Below are 15,102 nucleotides of genomic sequence, written 5' to 3'. Positions count from 1 at the left end.
AACAGGCATGACACATTTATTTTAAGTACATTTTATTTCTTCCCCCGTTTCTACGGTTTCTTGGGCTGGATATGGCAGCCTGGAACGGTTGTTCAAGTGCAGCTAAACTTGCCATGTTAGTAAACGTGGCACAATTAACAATAATGCATTGCACCTGTGCAGCTGACCTGCAGAACCTGGGAACATACCATTCTGTCAAGATGGGGAGAATACAAGCGTGGAGAATATAATAATACCTTGTTAAAGTGACCATTTTGTTAAATTTTGCATTCGTAGTTATATTACTGTATAATTTAACAACATAATAACCAGCGCATATAGACACAAAGAGACATTCATGGATTTATATTAAAAGTAACTTTTATTTTCCCCCCTGGACCCAGGGTATGGCAGCTGCATACCCCTGCCCTGCCATACCCAATTGACGGCCCTGTCCTCTCCTCTCCTCCCGCCAGGAGGGGAGGGGGCTGCTGGCTGTGGCTGCGCCTCGCGGTGGGCTGTGTGGGATTAGCGGTGGTTATAGCTGTGTTTTGGCAGAGCTTGCAGGCCGGGTTGAGGGGCTGAAGGGCTGAAGGGCTGGCTGGGGTCACGTTGCTGCCGCCGTGCTGTGGTTAGCGATGGGACGATATGAAAATGTCATATCACCATTATTGTGACAAAAGAAAAATCGCGATTTATGATATTATCGGGATAATCAAAATCCATTATCCTGGGGCAGATCATTTGCCAAAAAATAGCCGATCTACAAGCTCACAGCTTGTAGATCGGCTATTTTTTGGCAAATAAATTTGATAGAAAGTGAAAAAAAGTATGTATATTATAAGTACCTTTTACCAATAGAGGGTTTAAATGGTACGCAGCCCGGCAAATAAAATTGATCGCGCACGACGGAGGACGATTTCGGAGGACGATTTCACGATAAATTAAATCTCCACAATACGATTATCGCGAGTGTTTTTTTTTTTATCACGACATACGATAATATCGCTTATCGTCCCATCCCTAGCTGTGGTTACAGCTCTAAACTTTACCCGCTGAACACACACACACACACACACACACACACACACACACACACACACACACACACACACACACACACACACACACACACACACACACACACATAGTCCAAGCGTTTCAGGCAAAAATTGTGCACTTTATGAAAGAAGCATGAAATTTGGCACACAGTTAGAACATGCCATATGGAACATTTTTGGCTATAGGGACATCGCAGATTTGTCTTGGGAAACTTGTGGGAGCCAATCAAAGTTGCTCCCATAGACTTTACTGTAGAGTAAAATAATACAAAAATAAATATGCTTTAAGTAGCATGTGAGGGGTCAAACTAGGTGTTTTTCGGGATTCTGAATCCAACGCAGGCATTTGTTTTGCACGAAAAACATTCCTTTCCGGGAAACGGCCGCCACAAAACTGTGATGACTCATCACTAAACCATAGTTTTATGGGGTCCGTTTTTAGCCCAAGGAATGTTTTTCCTGCAAAACAAATGTTTGCATTGGATTCAGAATCCCGAAAAACACCTAGTTTGACCCCTCACATGCTACTTAAAGCATATGTATTTTTTGTATTATTTTACTCTAAAGTCTATGAGAGCAACTTTGATTGGCTCCCACAAGTTTCCCAAGACAAATCTGCGATGCCCCTATAGCCAAAAATGTTCCATATGGCATGTTCTAACTGTGTGCCAAATTTCATGCTTCTTTCATAAAGTGCACGATTACATCAAAATACTGCCAGAAACGCCTGGACTAACACACACACACACACACACACACACACACACACACACACACACACACACACACACACACACACACACACACACACACACACACACACACACACACACACTTACACACACACACACACACTAGGATAAATCATCACCATTCAGGTCACGCCTACGGAGGGACAGGTAGTGACTGCAGACAGGAGGATTAGAGCTTGTTGGAGCTGCATGGTCCCAGGGGCGTCACACCAAATTCTGGGCCCTGGGTACAAGGATTCACTGTGGGCCTGAATGTTAACTATTGAAAAATAGCAGACATACAAGCTCACAGCGCGGCACCGAGTGCCGCGCTGCAAGCTTGTAGATCTGCTATTTTTGAAAAATTGTGAAAATGTGTGCAAGAAACCCCATGTTTCCATGTCAGTGATGCTCAAACTTTTTCATGTGAAGGACCCTCAAAATGAGATGAATTTGGCCACGGACCCCCATCTCAAAATATTTAGTTCCAGGGACTACACCGGAAGTTACAAATATTCGCTTAAAAAAGACATATTCAAAGATTTGCACATCACATTTTCACGACTTTTCAAAAATAGCAGATCTTGCAGCGCGGCACTCGGTGCCGCGCTGTGAGCTTGTATATCTGCTATTTTTCAATAGCTAAAGTTACTAGGGCCCCTCCACCTTGGGCCCCGGTAACTCAGTCCCACTTTCCTACCCCTTGTGACGCCCCTGGCTGGTCCTACAGTAACTGTGAAGACTGCTCTGCTCCGAGATGTCTTCCTCGCTCTACTCCTTCATCCGTTCTGGCTAGGCATGATTAGGCCGTCAAAAGGTTAGCACTTGTATTGCTGCCCCGCAGACAGGCGACGTTTCTGGAATGAATATGTGATTCAGTAGTGACGTGTGTGTGTGTGTGTGTGTGTGTGTGTGTGTGTGTGTGTGTGTGTGTGTGTGTGTGTGTGTGTGTGTGTGTGTGTGTGTGTGTGTGTGTGTGTGTGTGTGTGTGTGTGTGTGTGTGTGTGTGTACAGAATGAGAGCGCACAGCTGTATGGCTTTGTCTGTCTATGATGGATTCATTCTGCCTCCTCTATGCATTGTTGTTGTCAGATGTATGTGCGTGCGTGCGTGCGTGCGCGCGTGCGTGCGTGCCTGCGTGTGTGCATATTGCATCAAAATCCTACAGTTGGATGTCTTGTGTGATGTGTACCTTGTTGCTCCTTGAATACAGACGATCTAAGCCAGTGTTTCTCAACCTTTTTTTTCTGCATGGGCACACCTTTCATGTCCCAAGAATCCATGGGCACACCAACATAATACGGGGGTGTAAATATCGTCACTGTCGGGACGAAACCTTGTATCTCCAAGTTTCAAATGTGTACGTTTCTTCGCAAAGTAAAGCCCTGCTTCATCATAAAAGGCTGTCGCACAACAGCAGTGAAAACAGCAGATCTACAAGCACCCACGAGGCGTTGTGTGCTTGTAGATCGGCTGTTTTCACTAGTTTAAATCATTTTTTAAAATGATAAATACAATACTGGCTTTCAAGCAGTTTCAAGGGGCACACTTGACCCTTCTCAGGGGCACACCAAAGGTCCCCAGGCACAGTGGTTGAGAAACACTGATCTAAGCGATAGGCTTATAGGCTCCACTCTATGCTGTGAGAGCTGCTGTGTTCTGCTGGGGAAACTGGATGACAGGGGCCTTTCTGCCTAACAGACCCCATGGACAGTCATTTCCTTTAATTGCAACCGAAGGTCGCAGTTTAGTATGTGAAACGGTACATGCTTATGAACCACTCTAACAGAAATGGTTTGCCGCTCTGATATCACGCTCTGGCTTCACTGTGATGTCACACTAACCGAATCCCTTTTATGCCCATATATGGAGTTCCCCGATGTCATCAATATTAAGCCCATATCTATAACAGGACTTCATATGGGAATGCCCATATATGGAGGCCACATCGGCCACATAACAGAATCCATGTATGGCCAAGACAGAAGGCCAAGACAGCCCATATCTGTGTGGCTGGTTCTACAGACAGGGATCTCCATATGGATTGTATGTGTGATGTCAGATGTCATAGACGTCATAGGACTTTCACATAAGGAACTAGAAGCAGTGCTCTTCCGAGCACAGGTCTCCACCAGGTCAGGCATGTAATGTGTTTTACATAAGTCGGCCTCCTGATGGCGCTATAAAAGGCTGATGTAAAAAATGCAGGGGAGAGGTTTTACCTTGGCCTCTAAGGAGTGCGCATACAAAGTTTGACACTAATCGGTGGAGTTATAGGTGAAAACATGAATCGGCCTGTTATAGCGCCACCATGAGGCTGATTTGATTTTTCTTAAGTGGCATTTATTCCTCTGCCTATTGGGAATGTGCATGCACAATTTCACCAAAATCGCAGACTGCGTTCAGGATTTCAGGCATTTTATTCAAAACTGACCAATCTTGCAAACTTTGAAAGCCAGTTTTAGCCAATCAGGATGGAATATGGAAAATCTGACACATCCATGTCGATCACATGACTGTAGAGATACTGTCTACTGATTTACGTGATTTTTGGACAAAATCTGTAGGAGTACTGGCAAAAGTTAGTTTTGCAAAAGTCGGCCTCCTGGTGGCGCTAGAACAGGCCCATGTGAAATATTTGGGGCAGAGGTTCTGAATTGGTGTCGAGGGAGTGTGTGTGCACAGTTTGGCAGCGACCGGGCCAACGGTGCCGGAGATTAGCTGGTAACGGACAAACGGACGGACGGACGGACGGACGCACGGACGGACGCACGGACGGACGGACGGACGGAGGGGAAAACATACTCTCCCTCAGCCTTCGGCTGGTGGAGACAATAACTGAGTAAGCATGTGTGGGCTCTCACAGCATATCTCCATATACAGTACATGGATCTTCATATATTTGGGTACCAGTGGTCTCCATATGGGTAACTGGTCCAATATACATCACTGGCCAGATGGTCAAGATATGACATGACCTCGCCCTTTAGGGCAAGATCGCTTGTCGCCCTGAGGCGTCTTACTAGTATACTGACAATTTTGTCGAAAAAATTAATCTAGACTAAAATGTCGGGGAGGGACTGGTGGAGAAGAGATCCAGTAGAACTAAAAGACAAGTCATTTTATGTTTGGTTGCACTCGGGTGTTAAGCTCTGAAAATAGCAGATCTAGAAGCTCACAACACATGGTGCTGCGAGGCGTTGTGAGCTTGTAGATCGGCTATTTCCCAACACGCAACTGAGTGTAAAATCTGCCGTCACTTTTGCTGTCAAAATCAACACTGCCATCACGTGAGAACCTTTGGACGGCATGAGGGCTCTTTGGGGTCCCTGGACGTTTGGGCTGAAGACTGTCTGTGGCTGATCAGTGTTCAGTAGCATGACGTCATCGACATGTCGCCCCCAGATCCACAGGGAAGCCGCTGCGTTATTAGACCCCCGTCCCGTTTTAATTCAGCCCAAATGTGCACACGGCATATGGCGGTCGTTGTAGCGTAGCGTTTATGCTGCATATCTCCACGATGCCCTGTGGAGAGACTGGTCTCACCACATGCGCACGTTACTGTGCGTGTGCGTGTGTGCGTGTGCGTGTGTGCGTGTGTGTGTGTGTGGTGTGTGTGTGTGTGTGTGTGCGTGTGTGTGTGTGTGTGTGTGTGTGTGTGTGTGTGTGTGTGTGTGTGTGTGTGTGTGTTTGTGTGCGTGTGTGCGTGTGTGTGTGTGCGCGTGTGTCAGGAACGTGCAGAGAATGTTAGAGAGGCAGGGGCTGAAATGTCTAAAAGGGCCTTTTGGTTAAAACATTGAAAATAGCCGACCTCCAAGCTCACAACGCATCGCAATGCGACGCGTTGTGAGCTTGGAGTCGGCTATTTTCGGTGCTTGATACCACACTGAACTAAGCATAATCAAGTGAATACTATGGAGATGTGGCGTAACGGCATGGATTTCTACACAGAGAGGGCAATTCTTTCAACATAAGATGCTGCATTCAAGTTCAGGAGAGTTTGGACAAGGCAATTCTCTTCAAATCAAATCAAATCAAATTTTATTTATATAGCACGTTTACAAACAGTCGAGCTGAACCAAAGTGCTGTACAGGTTAAAACAAAAACAATGCAAGCAGAAAATAAACAGTTTAAACCAACAAACAGCGAAGCAAGGGAAACAACAGCATGAAGCTAATAGAAAGAATATCAACATGCTTAATGTAAGCATTTAGGTGCCATTAAACGCTAAGGAAAAAAGGTAAGTTTTTAATAAGGTTTTAAAAGTCCCAATCGACTGTGCCAATCTGATATGGATAGGCAAGCTATTCCAAAGCCGAGGGGCTGTGGCTGTGAAGGAACGGTCACCCCTACTCTTTTTAAATTTGTTGGTGGGAACTACCAACAGATGCTGGTCAGCAGACCTTAAGGCCCTCGCTGGGGTATAGGGTTCTACAAGTGCGGATAAGTAGGCTGGAGCCAGCCCATTTAATGATTTATAGATAAATAAATACGTCTTAAAGTCAATTCTAAGGTTTACGGGGAGCCAATGGAGGGAGGCGAGGACAGGGGTAATGTGGTCGCGCCTTTTTGTGCCTGTGAGAAGGCGGGCTGCTGCATTTTGGACAATTTGCAGACGCTTGAGTGATGTCTGCTCAATACCAGTGTACAAAGAATTACAGTAGTCAAGTCTACTCGAGATGAACGCGTGAATAGCCATCTCTAATTGATGACGGGGGAGATATTGTTTAACTTTGGCAGACGAAGTTGAAAGAAGCTGGTTTTTACAACGGAACTGATGTGTTGGGTGAATTTAAAGGCACTATCGAAAGTGACACCTAAGTTTTTGGCAGATGGGCGGATATATGGGGAGAGAGAGTCTGGGATAGTGCAGGGTGAATTAGTGTCAAGGCCAAATAGTACGATTTCAGTTTTATTTTCATTTAGGGTCAAGAAGTTTGTGTCCATCCAAGTTTTAACATCATCTACGCAGGCGAGCAGAGACTGAAAAGAGTTAATGGAATTTGTTTTGATGGGTAAATAGATCTGGACATCATCGGCGTAGGAATGAAATGAGATGTTGTGTTTCTTAAAAATAGACCCTAGCGGCAGCATATATAATAGGAAGAGTAATGGACCTAAGATAGAGCCTTGGGGGACACCACATGTTAGGGGGGCCTTAGGCGAGGAGAAATCCCCCAAATGGACAGAGAAGGTCCTGTTTGCCAAGTAGGACTCGAACCAAGATAGTGCCGCACCTGTGATGCCGAGATAATGTTGAAGTCTATGTAGGAGAATATGGTGTTCAATGGTGTCGAAAGCAGCCGATAAGTCGAGAAGAACGAGAATGGCAGGGTTTCCGGAATCAACTGTTAAAATCAGATCATTAAAAACCTTGAGGAGAGCTGTCTCAGTGCTGTGGCCTGGTTTGAAACCGGATTGGAATTGTTCATGTAAGTTATTGGTGAGTAGAAATGATTGTAGTTGAGTGTAGACGACCTTCTCCAGAACCTTTGACAAGAACGGTAACTGGGAGATTGGCCTAAAATTAGAGAGAATAGATGGGTCGAGACTTTTCTTTTTAATGAGGGGGTGTACTACGGCATGCTTAAAAGCAGCTGGGACGCATCCAGAGGTGAGGCAGCAGTTAATTAATGAGAGGATGCTTGGGCCAACAGCACCGGAGACTTCCTTTAAAAGCCGAGAGGGAATACTATCAGAAGGACAATTTGTGGGTCTGAGGTGCATAATTATGTCAATGAGGGAGGACAGGGTTATAGGTGAGAAATGATCTAGAGTGGCTTGTGGGGGGAACGGAGGGGGTGCAAGGTCAGAGGTGGAGATATGAGCTAATCTAAGGGTTGAGATTTTTTCTATAAAGAATTTTTGAAAATTGGCGCAGAGGATGGAAGAAGGGGTAATGAGAAGATCGTCACGAGGGTTTGTGAAAGAATTTAGAATATTAAATAAGACCTGGGGTTTATGATGGTTTTTGGTGACAAGATTTGAAATGAAGTCAGATTTTGCAGCATTAACTGCCTTATGATAATCAGAGAGTGAGTTACGAAATATTTCAAGGGAGATATGGAGTTTATCACTGAGCCACTTTCGCTCCGCACGCCTACATGTGCGTCTGAGAGTGCGGGTAGACTCGTTGAGCCACGGCTCGGAAAGGTTTTTCGGGCGTTTATTTGCAAAAGGAGCAATAGAGTCCAGTATATTAGTACAGGTGAAATTGAAATTATCAAGTAGCGTATCTGCACTAAAAGTGCAATTTGGGGCTGGGGCAGTTGCTATCATATCATTGAAACTGTTAGAGAAATGTAAGGGAGTTGATGAATTGATGGTACGTGAGCGGCGAGTAGAGACACTAGAGTTTGTCACAGAGAGTGGAACTGAGACAGTAAATAAGATGGTTGAGTGGTCAGAAATAAAGGGGACATTAAAAACATCGGTGACAGAAACACTTAAACCAAAAGACAGTACGAGGTCTAGGGTGTGACCCTTGTTATGTGTGGCAACATTCACAGATTGGGTGAGATTAAAAGCATCAATGAGGCTTAAAAAGTCCTTGGCAAGAGGGTGGGATGGACAACAGACATGCACGTTGAAATCTCCGCAGACGATGAAAGTGTCATATGTGACCATTATGCCAGATAAAAAGTCGCTAAAATCATTTATGAAGTCCTTTGTACATTTTGGTGGTCGGTATATCAGAGCAAATAAGACAGGGGAGGACAAATTCAGCTTAAATAGCTGGAGTTCAAAACTCGGGTAAGTGGCCTCCGGTTGGAGTAATTGACATTGGAAATTTGATTTAAAAACCGACGCAAGACCCCCGCCCTTCTTAGAAGTCCGGGGGGAGCTAAAAAAGGAGCAGTCGGGGGGGAGGAGGTGAGAAAAATGTGTGTTATCGCCAGGATTTATCCAAGTTTCAGTCAGCAATAGAAAGTCCAAATTGCGAGTGGTAAATAAATCTTTTAGCCACAGCGCCTTTTTGGTATTATTGAGTGCACGTGTATTAAAAAGAGCCATCTGAAAAGTAGTGTTCGGTCTAGGGGGTGAAGATGTGGCCCGTTTAAATGGGCGAAGGAGGGCGTGCCCAACCCCACGTTTAACGTGCAGTGGCTTAAAATATCTGTGGCTAATTAAAATGGGAATGTGGGAAGGATATACATCCACTGGGGGTCTGGGGAACTCATTTAAAACATTAACAGTAAAAGGTGCATTTGAATCCATTTGGTTATGTGGAGGAATTGGATCTATATTGGCAGAAAGAGGGGAGCTGACAGTGGTGGGAATGGAGATGATAATAGTATGTCCGCCCGGCCAGTAGGGGGCAGTAAAGGCCCTTGCTTGGATCTGACCGGAAGTGGTCGTGGTGGGGTTTTGCACAGCCGGGTCAGACAAGGAGAGTCAATGATGTTGTGATCGATGAGCAGCAACGGAACGGCGTAAATTGTTCATTAATAATCGACACCCAAGTCTGCTTGGGTGTAGGCCATCAGATACAAAAAAGGAGGGGCGATCCCAAAACAAGAAAAAGTTTGGAATAAAATGTAAATGTGCAAAGTGGCAGGCGGATTGGAGCCAGTGGTGGAGGGACATTACACGGCTGATGCTGATTTCGCCTCGATTCAGCGTGGAGAGTGGACCGGATATGTGGACAGATAAACCAGAGTTATTGAGGAGCGAGAAAATCTTAATGAAGTTGGACCTGCATACCACTGAACGATTATCGTTTGTCCCTATATGGAGGAGGATGCTGGTGATAGTGGACGGGAGAGAGGCCAAGATTTCGGGGAGTTTGACGAGGATGTCAGTGGTGGTCGCGCCGGGGAGACAGTGGGTTATTGCATTTGCAAATTTGACATGCTTTGTTATGGAATCGCCGATTATGGCCATAGTGAGGGGGAACAGAGGGAGAGGAGTGGACACGGGGGTATGCGGCGAGGGGGGAGCTATTGGTGGAGCACTGTCCAGCGTCGTTGGTGGTGGGTCTACGACGGACGGCGGCGATTTTTCGGCCGCTTGGACATCTATGACAGGAGTAAGTTTTTGATCAGTGCGGATGACTTTGGCCACTAACGAGGAGGGGGATATGGCGGGCGAGAGCCTCCCTGAGCGGCGATCGATGGCTGACCGCAACAGCTGGACACGAGCGATGGAGGGGGCTCGTCTTCCAGATGACTGTTGAGCCGCCCCCAGTTCCGAGGATGGCGGGGAGGTGTTGTGGACGGGGACAGGTGATGGAGGACAGTCCGGGTCCAGGATGGAAAACCTATTGGAGGTAATGATGTTGGAAGCTTGCAGGGGCGCGCGGTGTTTTGCGTGACCGACCGTTTTCCAGGGGACCGGTGTGGAGCAGACTGGAAACAGCTCAACGGCCCGCCGGACCCAACGGCCGTTTTTGTCCTGGCACATCGGGACTGTAATGTCCAGCTCAGTTGAAACTGGAGTGGCGACAGCCAGAGGAGCTGGACCGGAGCTTATCGCAGGGACTGTGTCATCGAGCTGAGGCTCAGGACCCAGGATCGAGGCGATGTCGCCCGTGCAGTTGAACAGAGAGTCCAGCATGGTCTCATCTTCACGTATCTGATGGAGCCTGGATACTCTTCCTTCCAACTCGGACACCATCAGGGTCAGGCGGAGGCAGCTGGCACAGTCGGGACTTGAGGTAGGTACTGCAGGCATGATGATGTATCCCCCGCGCTCAAAGTCGCTCCGATTTGATTCCCATGGATGTTTGAGTAGTATTCACCATGTCCTCCTCCTCCTCCTTGTGTGTAACTGTGTATGTGTGTGCGGCGCGCGGGTGAGGTTTAACTTGTCCCGTTAGTAAAGAGAGAGAGACTGTGCATACTAGAGCGGGTTGTGGCTGCAGAGAGCAGCAGTGAATGCTGCCTTCAGGTATGACATGGAAAGAGGGGGCATTTGCATTTCTTTCACCATAGTAAAAACTGCATCAATGGTCTGGAGAGGGCACTTTTTACAGACGGATAAAAGGGCAGGGGCTCAAGCCCCCGTTGATGCCTATGTGTGCACGTGTGTGTGTGTGTGTGTGCGTGAGTGTGTGCGTGTGAACGTGTGTGTGTGTGTGTGTGTGTGTGCGTCTTGCTGACTGTTGCATCTCATTCCATTAAATGATGAAAGCTTTTCTCTCCAGTTTTCGCTCCCTTTTCAAAGTGCTGGCATTGACGTTGCCCGCTCCAATTACGCATAAAAGGAGCCTGCGTGCGGCGCGCGGTCGGTCCTCTGAGGTAAATGCACATTTATTGTAATCAAGCCGGGAGAAGAATGTAGCTTTCACTGCAGACGAGTAGCCGCATGGAAATGTGTTGCTCCCCTTTCAGAGGAAATGGAACACAAAGCAATTTCCTCGCATTTTAAGCAAAACAAAAAAGGAAACGTCGTCTTTTTGTGTTTCATCCCGAAGCCTCCTGGGTGAAACGTCTTCGCTCCGACGCCGGTTGTAGCTCCTTGCGTTTGCATTTCTTGAAGTTTCATCGCTCTGCCAAACGGAAGAGAATCGGGCCGACGTGCTTTGTTTTAATTTGCTCTTAACGGTTATTGCCCTGCATTTGAATCCCCGTGACATTTAGCGTAATGTTCAGCAGCCCAATGAATAAGAGATTCTGGAAGAATGGGAGATAATAATCCTGGCCATCAATATTTAATCATGGAAGATTGTAGGCTAAGTGCAAGAAGGTTTTCAGAAAAGAACAAGAGCTATTTCAAAAAATGAGAACTACACAATGTGTTGTACATGTTTCGCAGAGCTGCTCTACTCACTACACTAATGTCACCCCTTTTATAGCGTAAAGATTGACCTGTTAAATGTACATTTTTACTCTTTCCGAGTGATTCCGACCGTAGGTCGCATCTAACTATTAATTTAGCGTATGTCTGTCCGCGGTCTGACCGTCTGTCTGCATGCTGACATCACTGATACTAAACAGTGTCGCCACCATGGTAACAATGCCCAACTGACATCACTGACTGACATAGCTACAGTGCCCAAATTTGGAGATGACAGATCACAGACTGGCCTGGACACAGAACACCATATATGGGCATAAAAGAGAGGCAGCCAGACAGACGATACAACGGGTATTGCACAACTGGACATGATGGATTAGTTTACTATAACAACCTGCAGATCCTGTGCGTGTGTGTGTGTGTGTGTGTGCGTGCGTGTGTGTCAGTCACAGTGCGTGACACCTCATCCCAGCTCAGCAGAAGGATATAGCTGACCTGTTCTGACATCACAATGATGTTGCAAATGAACTCTGTCCTTGTCCTGTTTATTCCCACATATGGAGATCCCTGATGTCATCAATATTAAGCACATAACTGGCAATGCCCATATATGGACATATTGTGGGCATATTTGGTCAGACGTCTATGATGTCAGACATCAGTCATCTCCATATTTGGGAAAATTTGGCTACATTTTGACCACATTTTGTCCAACTTAACCCATTTAGAACGGGTACACATTATTGTGTATCATTATTTTATGCTTTAACTATTGAAAAATAGCAGATATACAAGCTCACAGCGTGGCACCGAGTGCCGCGCTGCAAGCTTGTAGATCTGCTATTTTTGAAAAATCATGAAGAAATCATGAAGATTTGAATTTTGACCTGATTCTATAAGTGTCTTTTGAATCCTTCTAAGATCTTTTGAAAAACCTATGTTTCTATGTCAGCAATCTGGCCAGCCATCGTCAAAGAAAAGGTCCTTTTCACTTAACTGGAGCTCAGTTAGTCTGTTCTTGAGAGACTACTATGTCAGTGGTTCTCAAAGCTTTTCATGTGAAGGACCCCCAAAATGATATTTATTTGGCCACGGACCCCCATTCAACATATTTAGTACCAGGGACCACCCAGAAGCAAAATTTGAGTTACAAACGTTCGCTTTGAAAATACATATATTCAAAGATTTGCAAACATTTTTATGACTTAAAAAGTCTTAAAAATAGCAGATCTATGTATATCTGCTATTTTTTAATAGTTAAAGCATTCACTAATTTTAGGCCTAAATGGGTTGGTTAAACAAGCAACCAGGTTTGTGCATTTCTTTGGTCAAAGTTGATCCCCTGCCAAAGCGCCAGTTCTCACCCTGCTTTCACCCAGGCGGATGCGTGCTACACGCCCAGGTGCACGCGCCCAGGCGCGACCTCTTATAGGCCGTCTTACTGATATTGAAACTCACACTTTTTCCAGGGTATACATTTGGTTTTCATAGCCGTGCGATATGTCACTGCCTTCCCCCCTTATGAACGGTTCAGCTCGTCATTTGATTGAATAGCACTGCTGGCCGACCACTTTTATCCTGGTCCAGATTAATCTCTGTCTGTATTGTAATGTCATCCGTAATGGAGGGTGCTTTATGAGGAGCGGGGGGAGGAATGGCGCTGGTGTTTGTGTTGGCCATTACCTCCTCTGTTGGAGCGCAGGCAGCTCTCTTCACAGATCATTGGCATCAGAGTGCCAACGTGCCCGGGGCGGCGCGGGGCGCGGCCAGGCTGGACCAAGGTCACTCAGTGGCGTCAGTTCAGCAAAAGCTAGGGTATGGCAAAGATGGGAGTCCTCATGGAAAAGATCACATTTTGTCTAACACGGTTCTATTGTGAAAATAGCCGATCTACATGCTCACAACGCCTCGCAGCGCGAGGCGTTGTGAGCATGTAGATCTGCTATTTTCACAATGTCTGAAAAAAAAAGAGTTTTGTCAGTTTTTTCCCCAGGTTTCTACGGTTTCTTGGGCTGGATATGGCAGCCTGGAACGGTTGTTCAAGTGCAGCTAAACTTGGCATGTTAGTAAACGCGCCACAATTAACAATAATGCATTGCACCTGTGCAGCTGACCTGCAGAACCTGGGAATATACAATTTTGTCAAGCTGGGGAGAATACAAGTGTGGAGAATATAATTATAATACCTTGTTAAAGTGACATTTTGTTACATTTTGCATTTGTAGTTATTTTACTGTAATTTAACAACATAATAACCAGCACAGATAGACAAAGAGACATGCATGGATTTATATTTATTTATAACTTTTATTTCCCCCCCTGGACCCTGCAGGTATGTCAGCTGCATACCCCTGCCATACCCAATTGACGCCCATGTCACCGCTTGGCCACTGCACTGCCATACCTCCACGTGCACAACCTAAAGCTGCCTTGTTTGCATATTAGAAGGTCATAAACATTGAGTTTATTGTGGCTTAGTTTCTATTATACGCAGGCAAGCACTGTAACGATTGCCTTTTGGAACGCGGGGGCCTTCTTTTCACAAGGTGCTGAACCACTTATAGTTTGCGACCTGGTTTCCCTGTTTTGGGACATTTCTTTTTAAAATGTAAAACGTTCTTCATCTTTTTTTCTGATATCTGCGCTTAGTGTATTTATCCCTCATTGATTTCAAATAAATGTAGTGGAGTAAAAGTACAATATTTGGATCCGAGATGTAGTGGAGTAGAATTAAAAGTTTTGGAAAATGGAAATACTCAAGTAAAGTACAAATACCTCCGAAGTGTACTTAATTGTACAGTACTTAAGTTAATGCACTTAGTTATGGAGCCAGAACAGTCTCATAATTCACAAATGCGTACCTCCAGTTTTGTAATTTTTGAAATTTTGTGTTTCCACATTTTGAACTCACATGCCCAGATTTGAAACTCACAAGGTCAGATTCTTGTGTATTTTGTATCTGTGATTTGTATCTGTGTTTTGTATTTGTGTTTTGTATCTGTGATTTGTATTTGTGATTTGTATTTGTGTTTTGTATTTGTGATTTGTATCCGTGATTTGTATCTGTGATTTGTATTATTATTTGTTATTTGCATCTCTGATTTTTATCTGTGATTCAAATCCACAAAATACAAATCCACAAAACACAAATCACAGATACAAATCACAGATACAAATCACAAATACAAAACACAAACACAAAACACAGATACAAATCACAGATACAAATTACAAATACAAAACACAAATACAAATCACAAATACAAATCACAGATACAAAACACAAATACAAATCACAAATACAAAACACAGACACAAAACACAGACACAAAACACAGATACAAATCACAAATACAAAACACAAACACAAAACACAAATACAAATCACAAATACACATCATATAAATCCACAGATCATGCACGTCTGCTGTGAGGATTTTTTTTCCGCCACTAGGGGGAGCTGTTTTGCAGTGGATCTGTTTTACAGTGGATCTGTTTTGCAGTGACTTTATGAGACTCAGTCTGACGGTTGAGTGACAGGCCTCCCAGACCCAGTTGTTGCCATGTCTGCTTATAATAAGCGACTTTATTA

Source organism: Nannobrachium achirus (genome assembly GCF_963921795.1).
Source record: "Nannobrachium achirus genome assembly, chromosome: 13".
Lineage (NCBI taxonomy): Eukaryota > Metazoa > Chordata > Actinopteri > Myctophiformes > Myctophidae > Nannobrachium > Nannobrachium achirus.
Note: the sequence above shows the minus strand (reverse complement) of the source record.